Below are 13,364 nucleotides of genomic sequence, written 5' to 3' on the forward strand. Positions count from 1 at the left end.
GGACAACAAACTTGCAACAAACATTATGTTTGTCTAGTGCTTATAAGATACAAAAGACTACCAATTAAACTTCTATAAGCAGAAGCTTGTACTTTATCACTAACATCATTAAGTGACAACTTGTCATTTACAACAACCAGTGTGCACACTCGTTTACAATTCTGCATGTGAAACTTCTTCGAAATTTCTAAAGCATATTCTTGTGAGCAATGAAGATTCATGCATCATATTGGTGTATCTCCATTCTAAGAAAGTAATTTATTTTTCTCAAATCAATCATTTCATATTGAGTTTCCATGTTATCCTTGAATTTGCTCAAAGAATCTGATCTATTGCCAATGACCAACAAATCATCAACATATAAGTAATCAATGATCCATACTTCTATAAAGCCCTTGGAGCCAATTTCAATCCATAAAGAGCTTTTTGAAGTTTGTAGACTTTCTTTTCACTACCTAGAACAAAAAGGCCTTTAGGTTATTTAACATAAATGTCATCTTCAAGCAAACCATTTAAAGAAGCAAGTTCAACATCAAAATGATAAATTTTGCAACTAATTTTTTATGCCAATACAACTAGCAACATGATTGTATTGTGTGTTGCTATTGAAGCAAATATATATGAAAAATAAACTTCACTTTGTTGATGATAGACCTTAACAACCAGTCTAGCCTTTAGTTTGTTTATAGAACAATCAAGACTAAATTTAGTTTTGTAAACCCACTTAAGATCAATAACCTTTTGATTAGTTGGCTTGTCTACAAGTTTTCATGTTCTATTTTTCTCAATCACATTCATATCCTCTTGCATAATACATCTCCACCTATCTATTTCAACAACTTCATATTCTTTATAGGTCCTAGTGCAAAGTGTTGCATCTTTCATAAATTTTAGCAAGAGTCTTAGTGTCTCTAACTGAATAATAATAATAATAATAATCATCATCATCATCGTTATCATCTAAATCTTCTTAAATTTCTAAATATTGTTCTTGGAGATTGTCTACTCCAAGTTGTTTTTTCCTAGAGACTTCTACTTTGCAGGTCTTCCAGTTTCATTTAGAAATCTCATCAAACCTCACATTTCTACAAACAAGAATCTTTTTCACCAAAGGATTGTATATCCTGTAACCTTTGGAGTTATTACAATACCCTAAAAAAGTACCAACTTCTAATTTAAGATACTATACACAACCAAATATTTTGAGATGCTCCACCGAAGGCTTTCTTCCATATTAAGCATGCTTCAAAAGGTGTTTTTTTCTGTCAAGGCTTTGGTTGACAATATATTCAACAAGTATGTAGAGGTATTAACCTCCTCTACCCAAAAAAAAATTGTAAGATCTTTTTCAAAGAGCAAACGCATTGTCATCTCCATAATTGTCTTGTTTTTCCTTTCACCCACTGATAGTAGCCTTTTGTCACACATGCCAATCAAACAAAACTAAGTTTTGCCCTTTACTAATGTAGTATAAGGATAAACTCAGGTCAATCCAAGGACATGACCAATGCAATGAGTAAATTGAATGCAAAAGAACATGTTTTGAGGGATTTTTAAAAGAATAACAAATAAACAATGAAATTGAAATCAAACAAGTGTTATGTGATAAACTAATGAAACTAACTCATTCAAAATACAAAACAATTACTCATTCAATTCAAGCAAATAGACATGACTCAATATGAATTAATTTAGCAAACTAAGCTAGACTAGTATGACTAAGTGATAATTACACAAATTTTACAGACCTTAAAATTGAACAATACAATGCTAACAAGGAATATGCAAGACAACAAATACGAGTTAAAACAGAGAAAACAACTAATGCTTGAAAACATAACAAAACTGTGATCATTATCAAACTGAAAAGTTCAACAACCTTCTTAAAAAGAAATAAATTGCACTAGCTGAAGTTTTTTGATTGAAAACATGAGAGTGACACATGGGAAATGAAAATAGAACCAATTCCACAATCCTAAACATATAAATTATGCAAAGAAGTCAAACATAATATTACACTAAGCTGTGAAATGCAAAAGCTGAGAAAAATGAGCTATAGAAAAAGAAACCATCAAACACACAAGTTGAAACCAATAAAATAGTGAACAAGAACTATCTTAAAACTTATAGAGCAATGGTATTTCTAGATTTAGAAATACCTTTCGGAACACTCATTTTAGAAAATGAAAATATATTGTCGAGTGAATGTTCCAAAAGGCATTTCCAGATCCAAAAATACCTTATGGATCATCCATTTTGAAAAATATTTTTTATATTCTATAATGAATGTTTGGAAAGGTATTTTTGGATTCAAAAATATTTTCCAAAATATCCAATTTGAGATTTATAACAAAAATACATTCAAAATTATGTGTTTCAAAAAATATTTCTAGATTTGAAAATATCTTTCGAAACATCCATTTAGGAATATATTAAAGAAAATGAGGTGTATGAGTAAATTTTACTTTTTGGAACACCCAATTTAAAATGTATGTATAATCATATTCTCCTTTCCACCTCTCGTCTATCTCCTCCAATGCCCTCTTTACTAACCACTTTATTCTCTAATGCCATGTATTAAGAAGAATGGAGAATGAGGAAGGTGGTGGCGATTATGAGTGGCAATGAAAGTGTTAAAAATAATGATGACAAAGAGGTTGAGAAAGGAAGAAGATGAAGATGTTGTGAGGTGGAGATGGAAGTGGCACATAGAAGAAGAGGATAAAAGTGTAATTTTATCAAGTCTGTGAGAGTACGTGAAGAAAAATAGAAGGTGCAAGAAGAAGTAGCCTTTTTAGGAAACTTGACATACCAATCAAACAAGGTAACAACTTTCGGGGGCTTCTCCCTGCACCTCTAAGCAGTTCTCATGCACCCCCAAATCATTATAAATGGCTAGATTATCCCTCGGCTAAAAGAAATTAACTTTTTTCTCTCTCCTATTTACTGAAAGAGTAATAGAGGCACACCTCCAAATTTGTTAACCCTAGCTCTGTGTCGTCTTTGCCTTCATTCTCACATTCTCAGCTTCTCATTTTCTTTCTCCCCACATCCGTGCAAGTTCTCCTTTTTTTTTTCTTCCCCTCACATCCGGAACAACAAGCTACTCTCACCCATATCCAAGTCCAAGTTCTTTTTTTTTCTTTTTTCTTTAAATTTTTACTTGGCTTACATGGTTGTTTGCTTCCACTGTCTATCTGTTCTTTTAATTCGTGTGTTTTTTAGATCCATCTGTGTATGATTTATGAACTGGACGAATTAGTTGTCTTCTTTAGGGTCGAATGCAATTTTTTTCCAATGGGTACTAGATGTCAACATCCGGTATGTGTGAAACATGTATGCTGCTATGTCAACATCTGGTTCATTGAATTGGTCTATGGATGATGACATCCGCAACTGTTTTTCTTTTCAAATTTTGACATTACGGATGTCGACATCCGATTCGTTGAATTGGGCTACGGATGTCGACATCTAGAACTGCGTTTTTTTTCAAAATTTTGACATTACAAATGTCGACATCCATTTCTTTGAATTGGTATACTAATGTTGACATCCAAAACTATGTTTTGTTGAATTTTTTTGAATTACTGATGTGGAGTAACCAAAATGGTGCTCATGCCTAGTTTTTGGACCAGAGTGATTTACTCACTTATGTTTATGTTATGGGAACTTTTAGTTCTTAGGTTGGTTGATAATTAGAAAAATACTTGCAATGGTCTTGATAACCATGATCTTATATATGCCATGGTCTTGAATGATGTTGACAAGAAAAATGAATGGCTATCAGGATAAATGGGCAATGAAGATGAGGAAATTGTCCAAGAAGATATTATCACCTTAAGTGGTTAGTAAAAACATTAGTGTCATCAATGCACATATTTGAAAGTGCAAGAGATATTTGAAAGTGCAGGAGAATTTATCCAAGGTGCAGGGAGAAGCCCCACAACTTCCCACTCAACGCTCCTCACACCAAATGGCAACTCCATTCCTTTAATTCATTCTCCCAACTTCCACCGCTTCCACGTCCTTGTTCATACATATCGCATTTCATCCATATCAATGTTTTCACTTCAAAAATGGTTTTCTTTTTTCTTTTTTTTTTTTAAATAAAATGGAAGGTTGTTAATTGATTAAGTAATTAAAATATATTATTAATCTATATTTAAGCTAGCTTTTTATTTTTATCATAATTTTTTAATGGAAACTTCCTTACTAATTAAAAGTTATTTAAGTATTTGTTAGTAGGCAGGAACCAAAGCGTAAACAAATAAACGAAAGTTATTTATGTCTCTAGCATGTATCTTCGTTATTTTTAAGAATGTAACTGTAATCATATATGATAGGATTTCTTATTTTGTTTGCATAAATAATTGTATTTTAAAATCATATCTTTTTGTTAGATGAATTATTAATACAATGAAGAGGAAGTTTTGAAATTTTGTGTGTAGTGGTGGTCACCAAGAAAATGACTTTGGCAAGCGAGAATGAATGTAGTGTGTGATATAAAAGGAAAAGCTGGGAGAGACAATAGATAAGTAATTCTATATTTTCTTAAAATATGTTTATCATTTATAAATTTGTGTCATTTACTTTAATAGATAATTATTTAAAAATACATATTTGATATTGTAATCCAGCCTCACCAAATTGTTGTTTAATAAAATATCAGAATTTTCTTAATAATAGAAAGATTAATTTGAATTTATATACTTCAATGTTTGTTTTATTATAATTAAAATTTAGCAATACAATACAAAATAAATAATATATTTAATTGCAGTATAATATATATATATATATATATGTATATATATATATACATATGTATATATATATATATGTATATATATATATATATACATATGTATATATATATATACATATATATATATATATATATATATTATTTATCATATTAAATTTGTTGGTTTTTAAATTAACATCTTGTTTTCATAATTTTTATACTATTAAACAAAACATTATATTTTAATAATTCAGAAGCAGATAATAGTAATAGGCCAATATAAAGTAACGATACAATCATCCTCAAAATAACTATACATATACTGTCCATACATACAGTCTATACTAAACAAAAGGGTTACAAAACATCCTAATCATCTAAGAGGAAAGACAGATGACAACTACTACTGGAAATGTCCCGGAATCCACTCAGCTCCTGTCTAGGAGTGGTGTATCCTCACCTGCACCTATATCTGCTCACGCCATTCAATAAGGAAGATCATTGCAAAAATAAAAGACACATAGAACACACAACATGCAAGAAGGGTAAGCTAACTTAAATCAAGGATAAATCACGCAATTTTGATAGTTAAGCATTAATCAGAGTTGATCACACAATTATCAGAATCATCCACATCACCACAACCATAACACATTATCACCAGTCCAGACTCAATATCTGGATTATGTAACTGACATTGGAGCTCTCGGTAGCTTGCACTTATGACGGTTCCAAACTCTACAGAGTTTTGGGCACAAGGGGTATTCACCCAACCACTCCCAAGGTAAGTCCCCTTCACGTCTATGACGGATCGGGTCCATAGACTAGGACCTCCTACTACTCCCCCCGACATAATCCATTATACTCTATATGAGTCTTAATGGTTATTAGGAGCGTCAAGATGTTAGCAATATGAGTCATCATGTCCTTACATTTACTAAAACCATCTTCCTTAGAATTTCCCTTGAAATCCTAACTCCAACACATACTCATATAGACCAATTCCACACAATTTCATCACACTGACTATCATGCATAAGAATCACATACAAGACTAACCATTATCACATAAATTCAATTAATACAGCTGCAATTAATCAAAAATAGGGAAGAACCTCAATTTCTGCAGTGGATCTTGCTTAAGCTAAAGGGTCTCGCCTAAGCTAGAGAGTTGTCTCGCTTAGGCGAACTGCTCTTGCCTGGGCGAGACCTCTTACAGTGGCAATTTAAAAATCCTGGGTGAACTCTCGCTCAGGCCAAGCTGGCTCGCCTAGACGAGAAGTTCTCTCGCTCAGGCGACTCCAGCTCGCCTAGGCGAGACTTCGCGCAGTGACATAGGCGAACTACTGGTATTTTTGCTCAGGCGAGAGCTGCTCGCCTGGGCGAAATTACCAGGATTTCTCATCTGTTCTTCACATGCAAACTCGCTCAACTTCATCCAACACTCAATTTCCCACACAAGCAGTTTCAAACACAGATTAAATACATAATCAAGCAATTCTATCACTCATGAACACATTTCATACGAAAATTGGGCAAAGACTCAACTTCCCTTACCTTTTTGCCAAGAATTAGATTGGTGTAGTCTATGAATAGCAAGGGAGCAGAATCCTTCCGTTTAACCTAAGAGGATCCATCATCAAGACAGGGAGAATGGAGAATAACACGATCAGACCCATAATTCAAAGATTAGCTAGTGAATTCTAACTGGAACTAAACCCAATTTAAAGATGAAACCTACCTAGGAGAATGGAAGCTGAGGGAGGAAACTACTGAAGGACATGTTAGTTGGTTCTTCCAGAATCTGAGTATGGAAAGGTTGAAACTGTGAGATGGCAGCACAGAGAAGAGAGGTTGGGAGAAGGTTGGGTTGCAGTGAAGTTGAGAGAGTGAGAAGAAATGTTTCTATTTAAAGGGAATTAAGAAAGAGGGTATCATATTCTCCCTAACAACAAAAATTTTTGACCCGAAAATTGAGACTTATCAGAGAACAAGTGTGGATATGACTTTCTTACGTCTTCTTCTAATTCCCAAGTGGAATCACCTGTCCACTTGTCCCAAATGACTTGGACTAGTCTGATGGACTTCCCTCTGAGCTGCCTCATTTAAACATCTCCTAAACCAATGGGCTGAACCTCCACTGTAAGATCTCCTCTAATATGCAGATCTTCCATCTCGAGCACATGGGAAGGATCAGGCACATACTTCCTGAGCTGTGAAACATGAAACACTGAGTGGAGGTTGGCCAAAGGAAGAGGTAGGGCGATCTCATACGCCATTGGTCCAATTCTTCTCAGAATCTGGTATGGACCAATGAACTTAGGAGACAACTTCTTCGAGCGAATTGCCCTTCCCACACCAGTAGTTGGGGTAATTCTCAAGAAGACGTGGTCCCCTGGTTCAAACTCCAAGGGTCTTCTCCTCTGATCAACATAGGATTTCTGTCTGCTCTGAGATGCTCTCATTCTTTCTTGTATGAGTTTGACCTTCTCGGTAGTCTGCCTCAGAAGCTCTGGTCCCACCATCACTGATTCCCCGTTCTAGTAACAGCATAAAGGCGTCCTGCATCTCCTGCCATAGAGGGCCTCATAAGGTGCCATGCCAATGCTGGTATGAAAGCTGTTATTATATGCAAACTCCACCAAAGGCAGGACCTCATCCCACACACCCAGATGGTCAAGCACACACGCCCGCAAGAGATCCTCAAGAGACTGGATGGTTCTCTTAGACTGCCCATCAGTCTGAGGGTGATAACCGGAGCTCATAGCCAACCTGCTACCCATAGCATCCTGCAACGTCTGCCAGAAGCGGGAGGTGAATCGTGGGTCTCTATCACAGACTATACTCGACGGCACACCATGCAACCTCACGATCTCACTGATATACAATTGTGCCAGCTTCGCCATGGACATCCTCAAGTTTACTGCTAGGAAGTGGGCACTCTTGGTGAGACGGTCTACTATAACCCATATAGCATCGTGGTTCCTCACGGTCTGGGGTAAATGGATGACAAAGTCCATAACAATGTTATCCCATTTCTACTCGGGTATCTCAAGCTGCTGAAGCATCCCTCCCGGTCTCTAATGCTCTGTCTTAGCCTTCTGACAGGTTAACCATGACGACACATACCGAGCAACATATTGCTTCATGCCTGACCACCAGATTGATTCCTTCAGATCATGATACATTTTAGTCATGCCTGGGTGCATGCTAAAACGACTCTTATGCCCTTCCTCAAGAATCATACCTTTCAACTCTAAGTCTTCAGGTATGCAAACCATGCCTCTGAATCTCAGCACCCTATCACCTCCCATCATGAAATCCTTGGCCTTTTCAGTGCCAAGCAACTCTACCGTCCTCTACAGCTTGGGGTCCGCTGGCTGCTTCTCCTTTATCAGAGTAAGAAAATCATTAGACACTGTGAGATGGTTACATCTAATGACTCCCTCATCCAAAACCACCTGCAACTGCATATCTTTGAACTGCTCCACCAAATCTAACTCTCGCTCAGGCCAAGCTAGCTCGCCTAGACGAGAAGTTCTCTCGCTCAGGCGACTCTAGCTCGCCTAGGCGAGACTTCGCGCAGTGACAGAGGCGAACTACTGGTATTTTCGCTCAGGCGAGAGCTGCTCGCTTGGGCGAAGTTACCAGGATTTCTCATCTGTTCTTCACATGCAGACTCGCTCAACTTCATCCAACACTCAATTTCCCACACAAGCAGTTCCAAACACAGATTAAATACGTAATCAAGCAATTCTATCACTCATGAACACATTTCATACGAAAATTGGACAAAGATTCAGCTTCCCTTACCTTTTTGCCAAGAATTAGATTGGTGGAGTCTATGAATAGCAAGGGAGCAGAATCCTTCCGTTTAACCTAAGAGGATCCATCATCAAGACAGGGAGAATGGAGAATAACACGATCAGACCCATAATTCAAAGATTAGCTAGTGAATTCTAGCTAGAACTAAACCCAATTTAAAGATGAAACCTACCTAGGAGAATGTAAGCTGAGGGAGGAAACTGTTGAGGGACCTATTAGTTGGTTCTTCCAGAATCTGAGTATGGAAATGTTGAAACTGTGAGATGGCAGCACAGAGAAGAGAGGTTGGGAGAAGGTTGGGTTGCAGAGAAGTTGAGAGAGTGAGAAAAAATGTTTCTGTTTTAAGGGGAATTAAGAAAGAGGGTATCACATATTGTAATTATTAAATGTGTCTTTATTTGTTCAAATTAAGCCTAAAATTGTAAATACACTATAATGTATTTATTTTGATGCGTTTTTTTATTTTAATAAATTACCTTTAGATATTTATTTAAGTGACTGTGAAGTAAATATTAATTAAAGATGTTTTTTTAATAATTGTAAAAAACGAAAAAATAACTTTTTAAAAAAAAAAAACCACTTATAAATAAATACTTTTTAAGGCACTTTTTTTCTATCTAAACAAACTCGCCTATTAATAAAGAGAACGATTCAACTTACTCTTACCAATAGCTTTTAGAAAAATTACATTTCATTTTTATAATTGAATTTCCTAATTAAATTATTTGTTCTATCTAGTAAGTTTTTGAAGAAAACTTAATTCACTTACCAACATATATCTCCATATTTTGAGTGAAAATTAATGGTAATTAATTTTAAATTATGCGTTAGGTATGCTAGTATTTTTACTACATTATGTATATGTCACAATATACTTAAAAGAACAACAACGATGAGTCTTGTTAGCCTCATGCCGGATCGTTTTGGTTTCCATGACCGATCGACCGTGAAAAAAGTAAACCTGGTAATTAACTATAGGGTTATTATGGTAGAAACATGCTTTAAACTATGAATAGGTTTTTCAGAGTCACTTGCACTATATAGAGAAGGATGCTTAGACATGATTATGGTTTTTTTTATTATTATTTTAGGTTTAGACTTTGTCTTTCAAAGAAATTCAAAAAAGAAGTAGAAGCAAACTTCTTGAGTTCATTTTTGAGAAAGAAAGATGAATAACTTAAATTGCTTAAGTACCAAGTCTTTCTTAACAAAAGTTACTCAATTTTCTTGCACAAAACTTTGTAAATTAAGTGAAAGATGAAGTGACACACTAAGCTATAAAGAGAAAAACAAATAAATAATACAAGAGAAGTAAACTCCTAAGCTAAGCGACCCTAATGGTGAGGCTTGTTGGTGCAAGACACACTCATTGTCTACAAATGTTTCACTAATTACTTTAAGGTTCTAATAAGGAGATGAGAGAACATCAAAGGCTCCTCCAAGACAATTAGGTCAAATTACACAAGTTTGAAAACAAGAGATTACACGTGTTTGTGCTCCACTTCACTTTCTCTTCTCACAAGTGTTTAGTCCTAATTTGTGAACTTCCCTTCAAGCTTTGAGTTCCATCCCCTTAAGATGATGCCTCAAGAGATTGGTCCACCTCCAAAGAGAGGTCTACACCAATGATATACACCAAAACCAAAAGGAGGTGAAAAAAGTAAAATAAGAAAAGGCTTAAAATAAATGAAAGCTAAACTCAAAATAGAATTTCATGAGACAAAACAAGAGTGCTTAATTGAAACAAGCAAGAAATAAGGCTAAGAAACAAGATTAAGTACACAATTAAGAAACACCTAAAGAATGACACTATAATAGATTTCAAAAACAAAAACTAAAATTTAATTGTATGCTTATTGTCTCCAAATTGTCGAATGCTAATGGTGCACTAGGTCACTCATTTAGCTCAAATCCGAGACATATGAAGGTTGGCTTCACAAGAATTGAAATGCTAAAATTAAAAAACAAATGAAACACACCAATTTCAAGTAGTAGTAGTGGTCATAGTGCACATATTTTGATCAATTTTCTTATGTTTTCTTTTGCTCTTTTTATCATCTCTTTTCTATCTTTTTTGAGCTCTTTTACACTTTTTCTCAACAATTTTCCAGCACCAAAGAAACCAATACTCTACCACTGAACATATGAAATTACTTATAACAAAAGCAAGACAACATGAAGCTACTCCAAATTGAATGAAACCTTATGGAATCAAAGTAGAGAACTGGAAACTCAAACAAACATAAGATAAACTTAACTCTAAAAACTTGTTAATAATCTACTAACAAGTATGAACTGAAATATGAAAAAGACAAGCACTCAAAAGGACATGTAATATGCATTTTGAACAATAGAAACAAGATACCACCATAGACTTCATGTTTTTGTATTTTCAATCGGTAAAACTAAGAGATAATGACATGAAAATACTACACACGACTCTAGACAACATGTATGGATATTAAAATGAAAATTACTCAAAATTAAGATGAATGAACCGAACAAAAATGAAAGAAGACTCAAAGAAACACAAAAGCACACACAAATTTTATATACGAACACATCTAATGATAGTTCAAAGATGAACAAAGAGTAATGCCATCAATTCAAGCAAAAACAACCAGTGAAAACATAAGACAATCAAGGAATGAAGCATATAACAACACGAAAATTGAAAAATAGACAAGATACTTAACTCTTAAAGACCATGGATGAGCCTAACTCTTGATACCACATTATGAATCCTCCTTCAAGCATCCAAGGCGCATGGAATAAATAGGAGACTAGGTTAAGCTGAAGCAAATGAAGATATGAAAGAGTGGATAGTTTGGATATGGTGATATGGATGTTGTAACATCTTAGCTGGATATTACTTATTTAAATAATATAAATATTAGAAAAAAAAAATATTCTGCATTTAATCAGCACACTTTCCCAAGACGTGGGAACATTTATAAGTTACTACAAGCGTAAAATTCAAAATGCATAATTTTCATACATCGTTTACCAATTTAAAAAAAAAAACTAGTAATAAATCATTGTTACAAAATTATAAAGAAAAGTCCATAAAATCCCTTGTGTTATCCCCTATTCGGCTCTAAGCATCCACATCCTCACCTGCATCAACATCTGCTCCTATGTAACGAGTTATACGATCATCGTCAAACACACGCAAATAGGGTGAGCTCAAATAAAATGCAATACAATATATAATAAATAACAATTTAAAACCCATGACCCTTCTGAGAATCCCAACCCTCAAACCCAACATTCATATCTTCCTCTGGATGGCCCTTAATTCTACATCATTCGATGATTACTTTAGTTGATACTTGCTGCCACGAGTGATTACTCGTCCCTCTAGAAAAATCCCATATTTTCCTATATCTACGCGAACCCTAAACCCCCAATCATCAATTAAGGCACACGTTTTGGCATTACCTTTAATGTTCAATCAAACTTATAGAGTTCATGCTTGTTCAATTTAAGCTCATTTTCATGAAACAACACACCAATCATAGCCAGAAAGCATATTTCATCATCCCCCAATCACAACATGAACCTTAATCCCCAATTATGACCATGCTCAAGCAATTTTCATCAAATAATGCAATCTTAGACATTCAATCACATCGACAACCATACAATTTTATATAGAGATTCCATCTAGGCATCACCAACATCACATAATGCACAAACCATAAAAAACAACGAACTCAATCAACATTGCATGGCAGGCCTTCATAGCCGCCAGGTGGTTTCTAAGAAAAACGCAAAAACCATGCACAAAACTCATGTGTCACCTGACTAGTTTTCAATGCTGCCAGTCGATTTCTGGAAAAATTCCAGAAATGCAAAGAAAATTCAGAATGAGAATGAAAGTGAAAGGCACCTTAATCATTCAGTACAACACGCAATTATACAAAAAAAAAATTAAAGAATAGTTGGAACTCCCCTAACCTAGATTCCTTGTTCTAAAAGTGCTTTTAAACTTTCCCCTTGATCCAAATTGCCCTTCCTTTGAACCTTCAACCTTGGGACCTTCTCCCAACTCTCTAATGTAACATCCCTACTGTAAATTACTTGATTAAAATAAATCAATATATAAATAAAATTAAATAAGTTCAAACGTCGCACTTTATTACTCCTACAACGCGGGAAAAATTTAACACAGTGATAATAACGCCATAATTTAAAGAAAATTGCATAGTACTTTTATTACAAGTTCCAAAATCTGCCAAAATAATGAAAATCCTAAGAATTTCCTAACTCAAAATCCCCAATATAGCCCTCTCTCCCATGTAAAGAAATACACGATCATCGCCAAACACAAACAGAAAGGGTGAGCTCGACAATATAAGCAATCAATTAACTGAAATAATATAAAACACCCAAACATATTATCATAATTAGACTTTGTTTACGTTCACAACACAACCCAAGGCTTTTCAACCTCTAACATGCAACAAGGTTAGCAATGGACTCAAGATTCATGATGCTCACACGAACCTGCCCGCTCGTGGTCCTACCTTTACGAACCTCCCCGCTCGTAGTCCTACTCTACGAACCTACCCGCCCGTAGTCCAACACATGTGATCCACCAGCTATGTACCTCCCCGCACGTAACATCTCTTAATTGTGAGCACGAAACATACGAACCTACCTCGCTCGTATCCCCACAGGAGAGTAATCGAGTATGAACCTCCCCGCTCATACCATCACATGCTAAACACCAGCCATGAACCTACCTGCTCATGGCACATCATCTCCTTATCCACATTTACATCAAAGCGTA

This window comes from Vigna unguiculata, chromosome 5 (assembly GCF_037176805.1).
Source record: "Vigna unguiculata cultivar grain cowpea cultivar isolate G323 ecotype 2 chromosome 5, ASM3717680v1, whole genome shotgun sequence".
Taxonomy (NCBI): Eukaryota; Viridiplantae; Streptophyta; class Magnoliopsida; order Fabales; family Fabaceae; genus Vigna; species Vigna unguiculata.